Raw genomic sequence first — 14,567 nt, forward strand, 5'->3', positions numbered from 1 at the left:
CTGGGGTATGGGCTAGGGATATGGCGCTGGTGAGTGCCTTTGTTCCCTGCCAAGCTGAGCTCTGTCCTCTGGGGCTCAACAACTGTCCCTCCCGGTGTCCTCTCACCCTCCCACTCTCCGAGCAGAGCTGTTGACTTATAACATTCCAGATGTTAAGTCCCACTGGCTGTCAGAACTCATGCAGTATGGCCCCTCCACTTTTGCAAGACAGACTCAGGGATTCCGCCTTGCCAGGAGGGCTGCTCCTCCACTGCCTGGGCTCCCTCCCACCAGTCCGTGTAGTGTGCACCACCTCTCTGCCCTTGCTACCCTCTTCCCTGGGCCTGTCGTCTATGCTTGGTTCTGGAGAGTCTGCTCTGCTAGTCTTCTGGCAGTTTTCTGGGTTATTTAGGCAGATATGGGTGAAATCTAAGTGGTCAGTAGGACGCTGGTGAGCCCAGTGTCCACCTACACTGCCATCTTCCTCTGTATCCACCAGTTCTTAAATGTGAAATTAACCTGATGAGGATAAAAAGATTTATATACAGAATGTCCACTAAAACATTAGACAACAGATGGAAGCAATCTTAATGTTCAATATTAGAACTACTAATTTTATGATTTACTTCCTTGTATGATGGGACAGGACAAGCAAGTAAAATTGTATTTGAAGAATATTTAATCACATGAAGAAAATACATCATAAGTGCTTTGAAAATAACTGAATGGATAATGTGAGGTTGAGAGAGGAAAGAACGAAATGTTATTTTCAATATAATATTATTTTTATAAAATATAAGTAACTTCAAAACACAATTATATGTACAAACAGGTTGTAGATAAATACAAGATAATAATGATGGACTGTGGGTGTTGTCATTATAGGAGATTTTCCTTTCTTTATTACACTTTTTTATTGGTTGTAGATGAATATAGTAAATGAATATCTACTCATTTTAATATGGAGGATTCAAACAAGTAACGTTATTATCTTTAAAGAGAAAAATAATAACAATCTCCATAATTTAAAATTATCCCTGACCTCAGGAAATGAAACAATCATGGTTTAAAACTTCAGTATTTAATTTCTTCATCCTGATCTTTTCCTCTTAAAGTAATCATCCAATGATGTGAAGTTATTTACAAATCTCATTTCAGCCATTTCCACCGAATTGATGACACATGTTATGATATGTAATAGTGTATAATCTAGTGATATTAACTGAGGTCAGTGTATTGGCCAACATGAATGCACTGGGTGATGCAGGTAGAAGAAAATGAAGAGAAGAACATTAGTGGCACTAAGTGAAAAGATGTGGCTCTTAAGAAACCTTCATGTCTTGGTTTAGGAAAGCAATCTCTGCATGAGATTCATCTGCTGACACTCAGGCAAACCCTTTATCCCATAAGCCTAGGTCATCAGCCTTTTCCTATGATGGCATCTGTAACCCCTATCACACTGCAGCAACTCTCCTCAATAGAAAAGAAATGATGACTTCCCTACGCATGGAAGGGAAAAAACACTTAAAGTATTTTATAGGGAATATCTTAAAGCAACATTAAAAAATATTCATATTACAAAATAATTGCTGCCTCATGAACAGATTTCATTCTAGTCATTTATTTTTTAATGTTGATTTATTTTTGAGAGAGAGAGAGCATGAACAAGGGAGGGGCAGAGAGAGAAGGGGACAGAAGTTCTGAAGCAGGCTCCCTGCTGACAGCAGAGAGCCTGATGTGGGGCTTGAACTCAGGAACCATGAGCTGAAGTCGGCCACTTAACTAACTGAGCCACCTAGGTGCCCCTCATTCTAGTCATTCACTGAAGAAATACAGATGCTCCAGACATACTGTTTGTGATTAGGAAACATTTGAAAAGCTAACATTTTAATGAATTTGTGATTATTAGAATTGAGTAAGGATAAGCAATTGACCCAAATCCTAAAATTACAGATTTCCTGAAAACACTTAAACTTTAATCCAGTTTCTGGTTCAAATTCCAACTCTGGTACTTCTTAGAAGAACAGTATTGCTACAATTGCTGGGAAGGGTACATGAATAGGTAGGAAATGTGAGAAATGAAAAAATACTCAACAGCTTCATGGAGGATGGTGACAATGGTTTCTTTGACAGGATCCTCAGAAGAAGCAACACAGGGAGACAGTCTTGTAGGGAAACTCATAAGAGTGGATTGTGATTTTTCAGCTTTTAAGAATATCCATACCTAATAACCAAGTTCATGTATTCTCCATGTCATATTTAATTTGTGTTAAGTATTAATGCCTGATAATAACTGTTCTTTGGGGAAATAAGCACAGGCTGAGCCTATCTTTGGGCCAGAGTGCTGAGGAGCATTGATAAGGGCAGCAAGATTAGTGACATTACCAAAGGCAAAGTGAGTCTTCAGAGAATGGAATCACGGCAAAGAAGGCACTCCTTACCCAAATGGTATTCCCCTATGTCTGCCCACCTAGGAGGATCTAGATGTTACGTTATTAATAGAGATGGCAAGTAGCCTTAGAAGGCATTTGGAAACTGAAATATCTATGCATTAAACTACAGAACTCCAATACGGATCATGGAAACCTAAGGACAGAATTCTGTTTTCTAGGAAGGATATCAGAACATCCTACTTCTCAGTGTTCTGGGAGGGCTTGGGAAGGGTGGGATTCTAGACAACAGATGGATGTTTAAATGGGAATTCAGAAAAGGAAACAAAACAGAGGCCAATAAAACTGATATATTGGAGAGCCAAAAACTCAAATATTTCAGCCTATTATAAAAGGAAAGCAAAGAAGAAATACTGTAGCAGTGTGGGACTCAAGAAATTTCATGTAATTCTCCCAGTTCACCCACACAGTAAAGGCTTTTCTAGGATGCTGGGGAGATTAAGGAATTACTTGAAGGGAACAAGTGTTGCAAAGCATGGAAAATAATATAACCAAGCCACTGATCGTATTATATTATGATAGGATATGAAAATGATTTGCTGATATGCTGTCCTGACAAATGGTGAAATAAAAATTTTATACATATTTTTTCTATTTATTAACATTCATGGATCTCCTGCTCTACACTGAGGATTGGGGATACTGCCTTAATCCCCGAGGCTGCCCTAATCCCAGAGAACTGTGAAATCCTTGTGGTATTTTCTATCTACTTTAAAATTGGTCCTGGGGGCACCCGGGTGGCTCAGTCTGTTAAGCATTCAACTTCAGCTCAGGTCATGATCTCACGGTTCATGAATTCAAGCCTTACATTGGGTTCTGTGCTGACAGCTCAGAGCCTGGAGCCTGCTTTGGATTCTGTGTCTCCCTCTCTCTCTGCCCCTCCCTCACTCGCGCTCTGTCTCTCTCTCTCAAAAATAAATAAAAATTTAAAAAAAACTTTCCACTCCTGTAACTGAGGTGGAAATGAAACTCCAGAGTGATCTATTCTATAAACCACATTCTGAAGCCCAAGGTAAAGCAGAGTCCAGGGAAATGAAGCACAATGCAATCACTTCTAACATCAGATTACTGACAATCAAATAAAAGTGTCAAAATGTGCTTCTACTGGCCTGCTGGGCTACTTTTCACTATATAGCTATTGAAATATTATTTTTATGTTCTATTCCTCAGATTCAAGGTTTGTGATTTATTAATACAGACTCATTATATATCTGAAGACAGTGATGAAAAATCATTCTGCAATAACATTCATTCTACTAGGATTGACAGATAACCCACTACTACAGGTTTTTCTTTCAGTATTTCTGTTTTTCACCTACATTTTCACTGTTGCTGGAAATCTAATCATTATTCTCCTCACTCTGGTTGACTCTCACCTCAAAACACCCATGTACTTTTTCCTTTGGAATTTTTCCATCTTAGAAATAATATTTACAACTGCCTGTGTTCCTAGATTCCTGTACAGCCTGACAACTGGGGACAAAAGTGTTACCTATAATGCTTGTGCCATCCAATTCTTTTTTGTCATCCTCATCAGAGCAACAGAATTTTTTCTTCTAACTGCATGTGCTATGATCACTATGTGGCCATCTGCAAACCCCTGCACTATAGTACCATCATGAGTGAAAGAGTATGCACCACGTTTGTCCTTTGCTGTTGGCTGATTGGGTTAATTGTCATACTCCCACCGCTTAGCCTGGGAGTAACTCTAATTTCAGTAGATTTCAGTAACTCTAATCTCATTTACCATTTTGGCTGTGATGCAGCTCCTCTTCTGAAGATTGTATGCTCAGACACCAATTTGTAGAGCAACTTATTTTAATCATGGCTGTGCTGACCCTCATAGTCACATTATTCTGTGTAATTATGTCCTACACATACATCATCAAGACTATTTTAAGACTCCCTTCAGCTCAGCAAAGAAAAAAGCCTTTCTTCCCTTGTCCTTCCCACATGATCGTAGTCTCCATCTTCCTATGGAAGCTGCATCTTCATCTATATCAGACCAGCAAAGGAAGGAGTTGCCATTAATAAGGTGGTGTCATTGCTCAAAACCTCAGTTATCCCATTGATAAACTCTTTCATTTACACACTACGGAATAAGCAAGTCAAACAAGCCTTCAAATACTCAATTAAAAAGATGGCATTTCTTTCAAAGGATTAGAAAACTAAAAAGATTTTTTAAATTAAAAAAATAGATATCTAATGTCACTTCTCACTTTATCCTGATTCCAAAACATTTGTGATCTATTCCCATAGATACTCCACAGGTTTTTGTTGATACAAATTTACTGTCTCCAAATTTTTTTGGTGTATATATTACCTTTTTCTAGGTCATAGTGTGTTTACAATACCCTGGAGTCTGTTTGAACTTGAGTCTGTTGTTGGACACCAAGCAATGAGATAAAGTGGGGTGAGTCTTGAACAAGTTTAAATGACCTCAAAAGAGGTCATTACATGTTTTTCAGACAAGAAGAGATCAAACCCTTGAACAGGATAATAAGTGCTTCTCTGGGGCTTCAGTAAAATCTACTAACCTGTGCCCTCTAGTAACCCCGGGAGATTGTGAATTCAATTTGCATCAAAATTAACTCATCCACAAGATTAGACTTGGTTGGGTTTCCAAAAGTTTCAATCCTGTAGTTACAGGAGATACAGGTTTTTGGGTTTTTTTTGTAGTGAAGTCATAGTTTCCTAACTCCTTTTTCATACCTTGAGATGGAAATTTAAAATCCTGAGATAATCACTTTTCTTTCTGCAAGGTCTCCAGATACTTCAAAATAAACAACCAAAGTTACAGTTCTTATATTCCTCATTTTCCACTAAAACATTCCATGATAGCAGCCACTTGGTAAAAGCAAGCCATAATGGCAGCCAACATTCAAGGGGTGACAAAACCCATCTACTTATAGGAAGACTGAAAAGTATTATGGATATTTCTACAAATCAACATTTAATGGGTGCTTGACTCATGTCTAAGCTAGATGGCAAGATCTTGTATGGTATCTCATCTCCTACCTTCCCTGCTATTCCTACCACCAACATTCACCCCAAATGATAATAAAATTCTATTAGGTAACAAAGAGTGCTACTCATTTTCATTGGTTTTTTTTAAGTTTTTATTAAATTCCAGTTAGTTAACATACAGAGATCAACGGAACACAATAGAGAGTCCAGAAATAAACTCACACCTTAAGTAAATTAATCTATAACAAAAGAGGTAAGAATAAAGAAAAGACAGTCTCTTCAACAAATGGTGCTGGGAAAACTGAACAGCTACCTGTAAAAGAATGAAACTGGACCACTTTCTAAAACCATACACAAATATAAACTTAGAATGGATTAAAGACCTAAGTGTGAGAACTGAAACCATAAAAATCCTAGAAAAGAACACAGTGATTTCTCTAATATCATTGGTAGCAACATTTTTCTCCAGAAGTTTTTCATCTTTCCAAACTTTATTCTGTACCCATTAAACAATAACACCACATCACCCCTATATCCAGCCTCTGGCAACCACTGTTCTACTTTCTGTCTCCACCAATTTGACTATACTAGGTAGTTCATTTAAGTGGAATTATACAATAATTTACCTTATTTCACTTAGCATAATGTCTTTAATTTCATCCATGTTGTAGCATGTGTCAGAATTATATTATTTTTTAATGCTGAATAACATTTCCTTGCATGTATATACTACATTTTCTTTATCCATTCATTTGTCAATAGACATTTTGGTGCTTCTATCTTTTGATTATAGTGAATAACACTGTTATGAGTATTGGTGTACAAATATTGATTTAATCTGCTGCTTTCAATTTTTTTAGGTATATACTGAGAAGTAGAATTGTTGGATCATATGGTAATTCCATGTTTAATTTTTTGAAGCATCTCTATAATGTTTTCCACAATGGTTGCACCATTTTACATTCCTACCAAAAAGTCACAAGACTTGCAATTTCTCCACTATTTTGTGGAGTTCATACGTAAAAGTGAATGTATGAGGGCAGTAGCATAAAGGCAGAAGATTAAACATAGAAGTCACGTTTGTATGACTTGTGTATATATTGTATGTATATAATTATATGAAGTGATATATCTTCAAGTGAAGGTAAATTGTGATAGGTTTAATATGTATACTATAAAGAAACCAGGGATGCCTGGGTGGCTCAGCTGGTTGAGCATAGGACTTCGGCTCAGGTCATGATCTCACAGTTTGTGAGTTCGAGCCTGGACTGGGCTTGCTGCTGTCAGTACAGAGCCCACTTGGGATCTTCTGTTCCCCTCTCTCTCTGCCCCTTCCCCGCTCCCATTCATGCTCTCTCTCAAAAATAATAAAACATTTTTAAATAACTAAAAAAAATAAATCCAAAAATAACATAACACATGTTTATAACAAATAGGTTGACAAATGGAATCAAAGGGAATTAATCTCAAAGAAAGCACAAAATTAGAAAAAAGAAACAAAGAAAAAGTACTAATAAGAAACAAATAGTAAATTATATTTAATTCCAAGCATATCAACAATCATATCAAATGTAAATTCTGCCAACATCAAACTTCAAAGGCAGAAATTGTCACAATGGGACATCATCATGCCTCCAAACCAGATACCGACCCCCAGCAACGGGCTGCCTTTGGCTCCTCCAGCATGCAGCCAGCAAAGATTTATTGACCAATTGGTATGTCCCAGGCACTGAGCTCGCTCTGGTGGGTAACAAAAGCAGACCCAGAACTGTTTGCACTCAAACCAAAAATGTAAAATTACACCTGTGATGAGTCACTGCAAACGAGGTGATCTCGCTGACATCGGGGAAGTCTGGCTTCTGGAGTCTGACACCTGCTCTGCTACAGCTCCCTCAGCATGTTCATCGGAGCAGCCAGCGATGAGGCCAAGAGGCAAATCTCTGCTGTGACACAGCCTCAGGTCCCATCTCCTCCACAGGGAATAAGCTCCTCCTCCAGCTCATCTCTGACCTCAATGTCATGGCCACCAGCTTCTCCATCTCTTACAAGACACTTGCCTCTTTGTGCTGCCAAAGAAAGGCAGGCCCAGGGCCGGGGGAGGATGCCCCACTCCCCACCTCTGACCCCAAGCCAAGACTCCCACTGAGGAGAAACTGAAAGTCCTCATCTGAGACCCAGGGAGCTCCAGGGGAGCCCCAAGGCACCCCACGTCCCCTGCCCAAAGCAGTGCGGATAGATAGGCACCTTGCAGAGCAACTTTTGAACCAGCAACCTGGTGGTGACTGCCAACAGCACAGTCCATGGTTCGGCGCCCAGAGGAGGGCCTCACTTCTCTGTCAGTCTCATTGGTGCTGACAAAACTGGAGGCCTGAACATGCCCTCAGCACTCACTGACACTCCCCTCAAGTTTTGCCTGCCCTGCAAGCAGTGCCCCCGGCATGAAGAAATGAGCCAGTTATCTGACTATGGGCCAGGTGGAAGAGAACAGAGGTCCTATCCTTCCTCCAGAGAACTTCATGCCTCTCTACTGATCGATCCAACCAGGCCCAGATCCTCACCAACCTCAGCAAGAAAAAGTGCCTCTGCCAGCCTGTTCAGGCTGCTGGGTCCCAGGCCTGAAACCCAGGCCAGTCCCCCAGACCCTAGTGCTGGGGACTCCTTTCTTATCCAAATAAATGCTTGACTTAAAGAAAGAAAGAAAGAAAGAAAGAAAGAAAGAAAGAAAGAAAGAAATTGTCACATTGGGAGGAAAAAAACGAGGCAACTCTTGGCTGTCTAAAGAAAACTAACTTTTAAAATAAAGGCAGAAATGGGGGGGTTAAAAATGGGAAAATATATACAATGATAACACTAATCAAAAAAAGTTGGAGTGGCTATATTAACATCAATGTAGATTAAAGCAAAGAATATTAATTAGGATAAACGCATAGGTTTTTTTCAATGACAAAGAGGTTTATTCTTCAAGAAACAACTACCCTAAAAACTTATGCATATAATGAAGAGCCTCAGGGCGCCTGGGTGCGTCAGTCATCAGTCAATTAAGCCTCCGGCTTCAGCTCAGGTCATGATCTCATGGTTCACAAGTTCAAGCCCTGAGTGGGGTTCTGTGCTGACAGCTCAGAGCCTGGTGCCTGCTTCGGATTCTGTCTCCCTCTCTCTCTCTGCCCCTTCCCCACTCATGCTCTGTCTCTCTCTCTCTCTCAAAAAAAAAAAAAAAATAAGTAAATAAATAAACATTGAAAAACATTTTTAATAAATAAAGAGCTTCAAAAATACATGACACAAAAGCTGATAAAACTGCCAGGCAAGAAGGAAAAAAACAGAATTATAGTAATAAATGTCAGCACGCATGTCTCAAAATTAGCTGAATCATAACCCAGAAATTCATTAAGTATACAGAAGTCTTAGCTCCATCAACATGATCTGTCATCTATAGAACACCCTAAGAACAAAAAGAGTAGAACTGTTTTAAAATTCCCAGGTAATATTTATCAAGTTAGACAATATTTTGGGCTCTAAAACAAGCCTCATTAAATTTTAAATGATTCAAATGATACAAAGTATATTATCTGGCCAAATGGAATTAAATAAGAAATCAGTAACAAATTTTCCTGAGAAACACCCTTAACTGGAAAACGAATATCAAAATTTGTGGGATGCACCTAAAGCACTATTTGTCGGGAAATTAATGGCTCTATAGCAACAATAGTGATTAAAATCATTGTAATGTGTATCATTGGCCATAATCTTAGCCATAGCTGTACAGAATTGCATCCAGGCACTTTGCCCCCTGTATAAAATTGAGGTTCAGTTGCTGTGGATATGGGAAGAAAAATACCAGACCGGATATCTCCAGTCTCTGCCACAGCCCATCAGGATGTTCTTCAAAAACTCTAAATATAGAGAGAGATCTCCTTTCTCCCCAGCCTATCCCCCATGCCAGGGAAGATTTTGAATCGCTCTCTGCCAACCATGGGATGACAAAAGTGTGATCTGATGTGGCTAGTCAGTGTGACAAACCTCAGCAGAGGAGCAATGGGTGGATCGAGTACAGGGACAGCAAAGACACCTGCTTCCGTGGGGACAGGAAGAACACACCTCTGTTCCATCATGTGACACCAGGATCAATAGGAACAGCAACAGAAGTGACAGCAAAGAGAGTCAAAGAAAAAGCTCTATTCAAGTTCGCTGGGCAGTAATAAACTATAGCAAAATCAAAAACATATCCTGGAACCAGGCATTTTTTTTATCCAGTATTTGGGATGCAAAACTCCAGTGCTTCAACCTCCAAGAGTAGTTTCATTGGCTACCTGAAAAGTCTTACGTAGAAGGAGAAGTGATGAAAAGAAAGGCCAGGTAGCACTAAGAGAACATCAAGTTTGACATTTAAATATGGGTAAGTCTCTTAAATATTAGGACAAGTAGTTAGAGTAGCATGAGGAAAGAAGGATATTTGTATTCAGATAAACTTTTATCCAAAACCTGCACCACCACTGTGGGACATTCTGACCAGTCATTTTTTGTTTGGTTGGTTTTGTTTTTTTAATTTTGTTTGTTTGTCTTTGAGAGAGAGAGAGAAAGCAGGGTAGAGAGAGGGAGAGAGAATCTTAAGCAGATGGAGCCCGATGCAGGCTCAACACAGGGCTCAATCCCACCACCCTAGGATCATGACCTGAGTCGAAATCATGAGTCAGACGCTCAACTGACTGAGCCACCCAGGCACTCCTGACCAATCATTTGTCTGCTCTTCAGTTACTTCTGTAAAATGAGGATAGCTTCTTTTTACTTTAAGATTTATATCAAAAATAATACATAATATATATATAAAGTGCCAGAGTGTCTAGTTCTAGGAGAAATATAAAGATTCAACAAAGAAATCAAAATGGAATTCAGATGACATCAGACCATCCTCAAGGTCTCTGAGGACATTGTTCCCATTGCTGCATGTGTTTTTACATTGTTGATTATACTGCCACCAATTCATTAGTAATTTTTAAAACTGGGTCACCAAGGACTATCTTGTTCACTCAGATGTTCCCTGTGCACTGGTAACATACTAACATATAAAAGAAATGATGCTACTATAGAATTTGCAGGGAAGCCTGCCTCCCTGCCCAGGAAGATCAAATGTGCCCCTCTGACAAAACTAGAGAGAAACTTCCTTTACCTCTGCATCTTTTCTTCCTTTAAACTAACAGAATGACTGGGAAATCTGGTATCTGGTGCCATTTTAGACTTGGTGAGAGAAGAGGAGGCTGAAACTGGGCTCCTAATATCAGAAGCCATGGTAGTCTAGGAGAGGTCAGTCAATTGTCAGGCTTGCCTGTGAGAGAGTACATGTGTGCGCACACACTTGTGTGGAAGGTGAGGCTGGGGGTTGTGACAGGTGGAATATGAGAGTGGGAACAGAAGTACACACAGAACCCTTCATCAACTGAATGCTACTCAAACTGTGGTTCCCTCAAGGGTCTCAGATAAAGAACTATTGGAAAAGTAAGTGTGTAATTGTCATGCCATATTTTTCCAAATTCTCCAAACATGAGCAGAGGGTGAACACAGTTTTAAAATCTGGAATTCAGTTCATCATAATTGATAGTGCAGAAAAGTAGTCAACAATCATTTCTGATATGCTGTTATTTTGAAGGAACATGAAGTTAGAATTTTCTTCCCATGGTTAATTTATAACTATGAGTTGAGGAAGCTCTTAATGAAGAGAAAAACAAAAGGCAACGGAAAAGACACTGCCACCCAATAATACCCTAATGTCATAGAAATAAAATAATGGCAATATTATAAATTAACTTACAGGGAACCTCCCCTTATTCTCTGTTATTTGGGTCCTTTTTGCCACTTTTCTCTTTTTTTACTCTTCTTGAATCTCTACTCTCTAGTACATGGGCAGCCTCCGTCCCAAAGGAAGACTCAGTGAGGTTTGTTCCAAACATAAGGAGCATCAAAGTCTCTCAAATATAGTCACCTGTAATAGGCAGTCAATGAAGAAATAAACTGACTCTCAGTCACTCATCCAACTTCCAAAGTGACTGAGAGTAGGTAGTTTTGCATAGGTAAGTCCTCAAGGCCTAACTGAGAACATTAATTAAAACACTACTTATGGGAAGAGGGTGATAAATTGTATTATTTGTTTAATGAAACTGTTTCAAATGTTAATTGATCTGAATTCAAACTAAATAAATAACTTTTAGTCTCCCAGAGAAATTTTCCCAATATAACAGAGAGCGTTGGTATGATTGATTTCTGGGAAAAACCAAAATGTAGCAGTCTTAGATCCAAAGGATCTGCTCCCACAGGCTTAACTGCATTATTAAAAGTCACAACAAGCTTCATGACTTAAAACACTGTCGTTGAAGGTTAACACATATCATATTAGGCATTTTAAACATTAAATTCATGATCAGTCAAATGCTAATATGACTGAGTTCGTCAATCTTTCTTATCAATGTAGAAGAATTAACATTTTGATAATAGAGGAATAATTTTAGATCCTAAGAACTTCCTAAGAGAAAGAGAAATGGAATTACAATGTCAATAGCCAGTATAAAGATTTAAACTCTTCTACAGTGGAAGGGAGGGAGGGAGAAAAATTAGGAATGGAGAAATGAACCTGACCCATCATTCTGTTTGACCTATCAGAGTCTTCTCCTGGCAAGTACATGGCAAGATACCATCCCTCCAGTAAGTCATTTCTCCTATGAGCTAAGGGGGGGAGAGGTTGTCTCTGTTCCAAAATCCTGTGAATCCTGAGCAATACGCCTTGCTAACTCAGTTTATGATGACAGATGTCACAGCCAACTTCATAAAAAGAAAAAAAAAACTAGAAAAACTGAGTGAATATAGGAAAATATAAATAGCTACCAATATAACTAAGAGTGATTGCCAAGGAACAAGCATGGAGTAGTTATCATCCCAAATCCAAAGCTGCATTTTCACTGTTATCTTGTGTTACAATGTCACTGAGTATGCACCAAAATGAAATATTGTCTCCTACTGGTAGCCTGAAATCTCCTTGGGGAGGCAACGTATTAATGACTGGAGCTCCAGTCTCGGTTATGATGTTCTTTAAATAACAGAGGCTCAGGAAGTGAAAAAAATAGTTACAGACAAAGAGGAGGGGAGGTAAACCATAAGGGACTCTTAAATACAGAGAAAAAATTGAGGGTGAATGGGGGAAAGGGTAAAATGGGTGATGGACATTGAGGAGGGCACTTGTTGGGATGAGCACTGGGTATTGTATGTAAGTGATACATCATGGGAATCTACCTCCGAAACCAAGAGCACACTGTATACACTGTATGTTAGCCAACTTGACAATAAATTGTATTAAATAAATAAATAAATAGCAGAGGCTCATTAGATATTTATTTGGATAAATAAATGTAGATGATTTATTTGAACAATGCAGGAGTAACCTAATGTAATTTTGATTCTCTGTTCAGAAAACATACACTGGGTATAACTGGGACAATTGTTTAAAACATGAGAAATTCGTTTTTGCTCTCGTGTAAAAGTGTATAGGATTTCCCTACAAACACTTAAATTATGCCCAAATTTGCTCCTTTAACAATCAATTCCCCCTATTAAAACACAAAGACATATTATAGGCCCATATATCAAGTTATTATTAACTACTGATATCCTCAATGAGAATGCATTTACTGGATCTTCCTTTACAGAACAGATACCTGAGAGCAGCTGAGAGAGAAATATGAATCTCAATGAGACTAAGTTTTGACATGAAGGAGGGGGAATTTCCTGAGCACCTCTCTAATGGGATTTCTGGATAAAAAATGTAAGTTGGAGTACAGGGAGGCTTAACACTCCTGGGAGGTGCAGAAATGGACAGTGACAAGTGTCATTGAGAAAGGTAGGGTACTTTATAACTTGTTTACGAAGATTGGTTCATTATGTGTCTATTTGTTTCTGGATGTTGCTTGGGCAAGTCACAAATATCAACACTCAGAGAACAGAAGCAGTAGGGTTAGAGAGCTGGTTGGTAAATTAGCAAGGAAAGTTGATTTGAAGCTGGGAGCAGCAGAAATTGCTCAAAGAAGAGATCACTAAGATAAACCCTAATACAGATTCTGAAGGCTGAGTGCACAGGGCTGCTCAGGCTGAGCACGCTGGCAAAGAAACAAATACCACAGTTCATTCCCTCTGAGCTCTATCCATGACCCAAAGCACCACAACCAGACTTATACATAAAGTATATGTAAATTGGATTTATATTCAAGTTCCAGAAAAAGTTTCTTTATACTACTTCAGGAAACCTCTGCCTAAGCAGTCCCAACCTGGCTTAAAAATACTTTCATTGCCTAGGACACAGGGTGAAAAACAAAACTACATCTTTGTATTTTAAACTTTTTATCTCCCTATTCAGAAACAATTCAAAGTGCAAAGAGCAGAACTAATGCTTTTAAATGAATGTGCTATTGTTAAAATTCAGCATAACAGAAGATGATCAACATAAAATACTAGTTAAACAATTGTCTAAACCTATAAAATGTACAACACCAAGGTGAACCATAATGTAAATTATGGACTCTGATGTCTCAATGTAGATTCACCAATCATGACAAAGGTACCACTCTGATGCGGATGCTGATAATGCAGGAGGTTATGCATTTGTGAAGGCAGGAGGTGTGTGGGAAATCTCTGTATCTTCCCCTCAATTTTCTTGTGATCCTAAGATTACTCTAAAAAAGTAAGTTTTAATTTTAAAACACACAAAAAAATACTAAGTAATAGATCCTTCTTGAAAATGGAGCATTTCAACATGGTGTGGAAAAACAAAGGAAGATAAGGATGGGGTGGGGGCTCAAAACGAACATAATTGCCTCCAGTATAAAGACAAATAAAATCTGTACAACAAGGCAATATTGTTGAGAAACTGCATATCAGACATGATTTATGTTTCATTTTGTTTTTACTTGACATTTTTGTAAATATGCTTTCTAATTAGAGAGTTATAAGCACAAGATCCATATTGGATATTTCCTATAACTGTTCTCTCTGTTAACAAATTGATTATTAAGTAAAAGAAGAAAGTGCATGTGAGTAGGCTTGCCAGGATGTTTTCCTTCAGGTTCCAATACTAGCTTCTTATGATACTTCTCTCTCCAGGTGGAATCCCTCTTGACTTGGTGCAAGGCAGTG

General features: G+C 38.6%; 1 pseudogene; it reads left to right on the forward strand.

Moving 5' to 3' along the window:
- The first annotated feature begins 3,652 nt into the window (after positions 1–3,652).
- LOC125170424 (olfactory receptor 6C2-like) lies at positions 3,653–4,593 on the forward strand (annotated as a pseudogene).
- Positions 4,594–14,567: the final 9,974 nt, after the last annotated feature.

Source organism: Prionailurus viverrinus, chromosome B4 (genome assembly GCF_022837055.1).
Source record: "Prionailurus viverrinus isolate Anna chromosome B4, UM_Priviv_1.0, whole genome shotgun sequence".
Classification (NCBI taxonomy): Eukaryota; Metazoa; Chordata; class Mammalia; order Carnivora; family Felidae; genus Prionailurus; species Prionailurus viverrinus.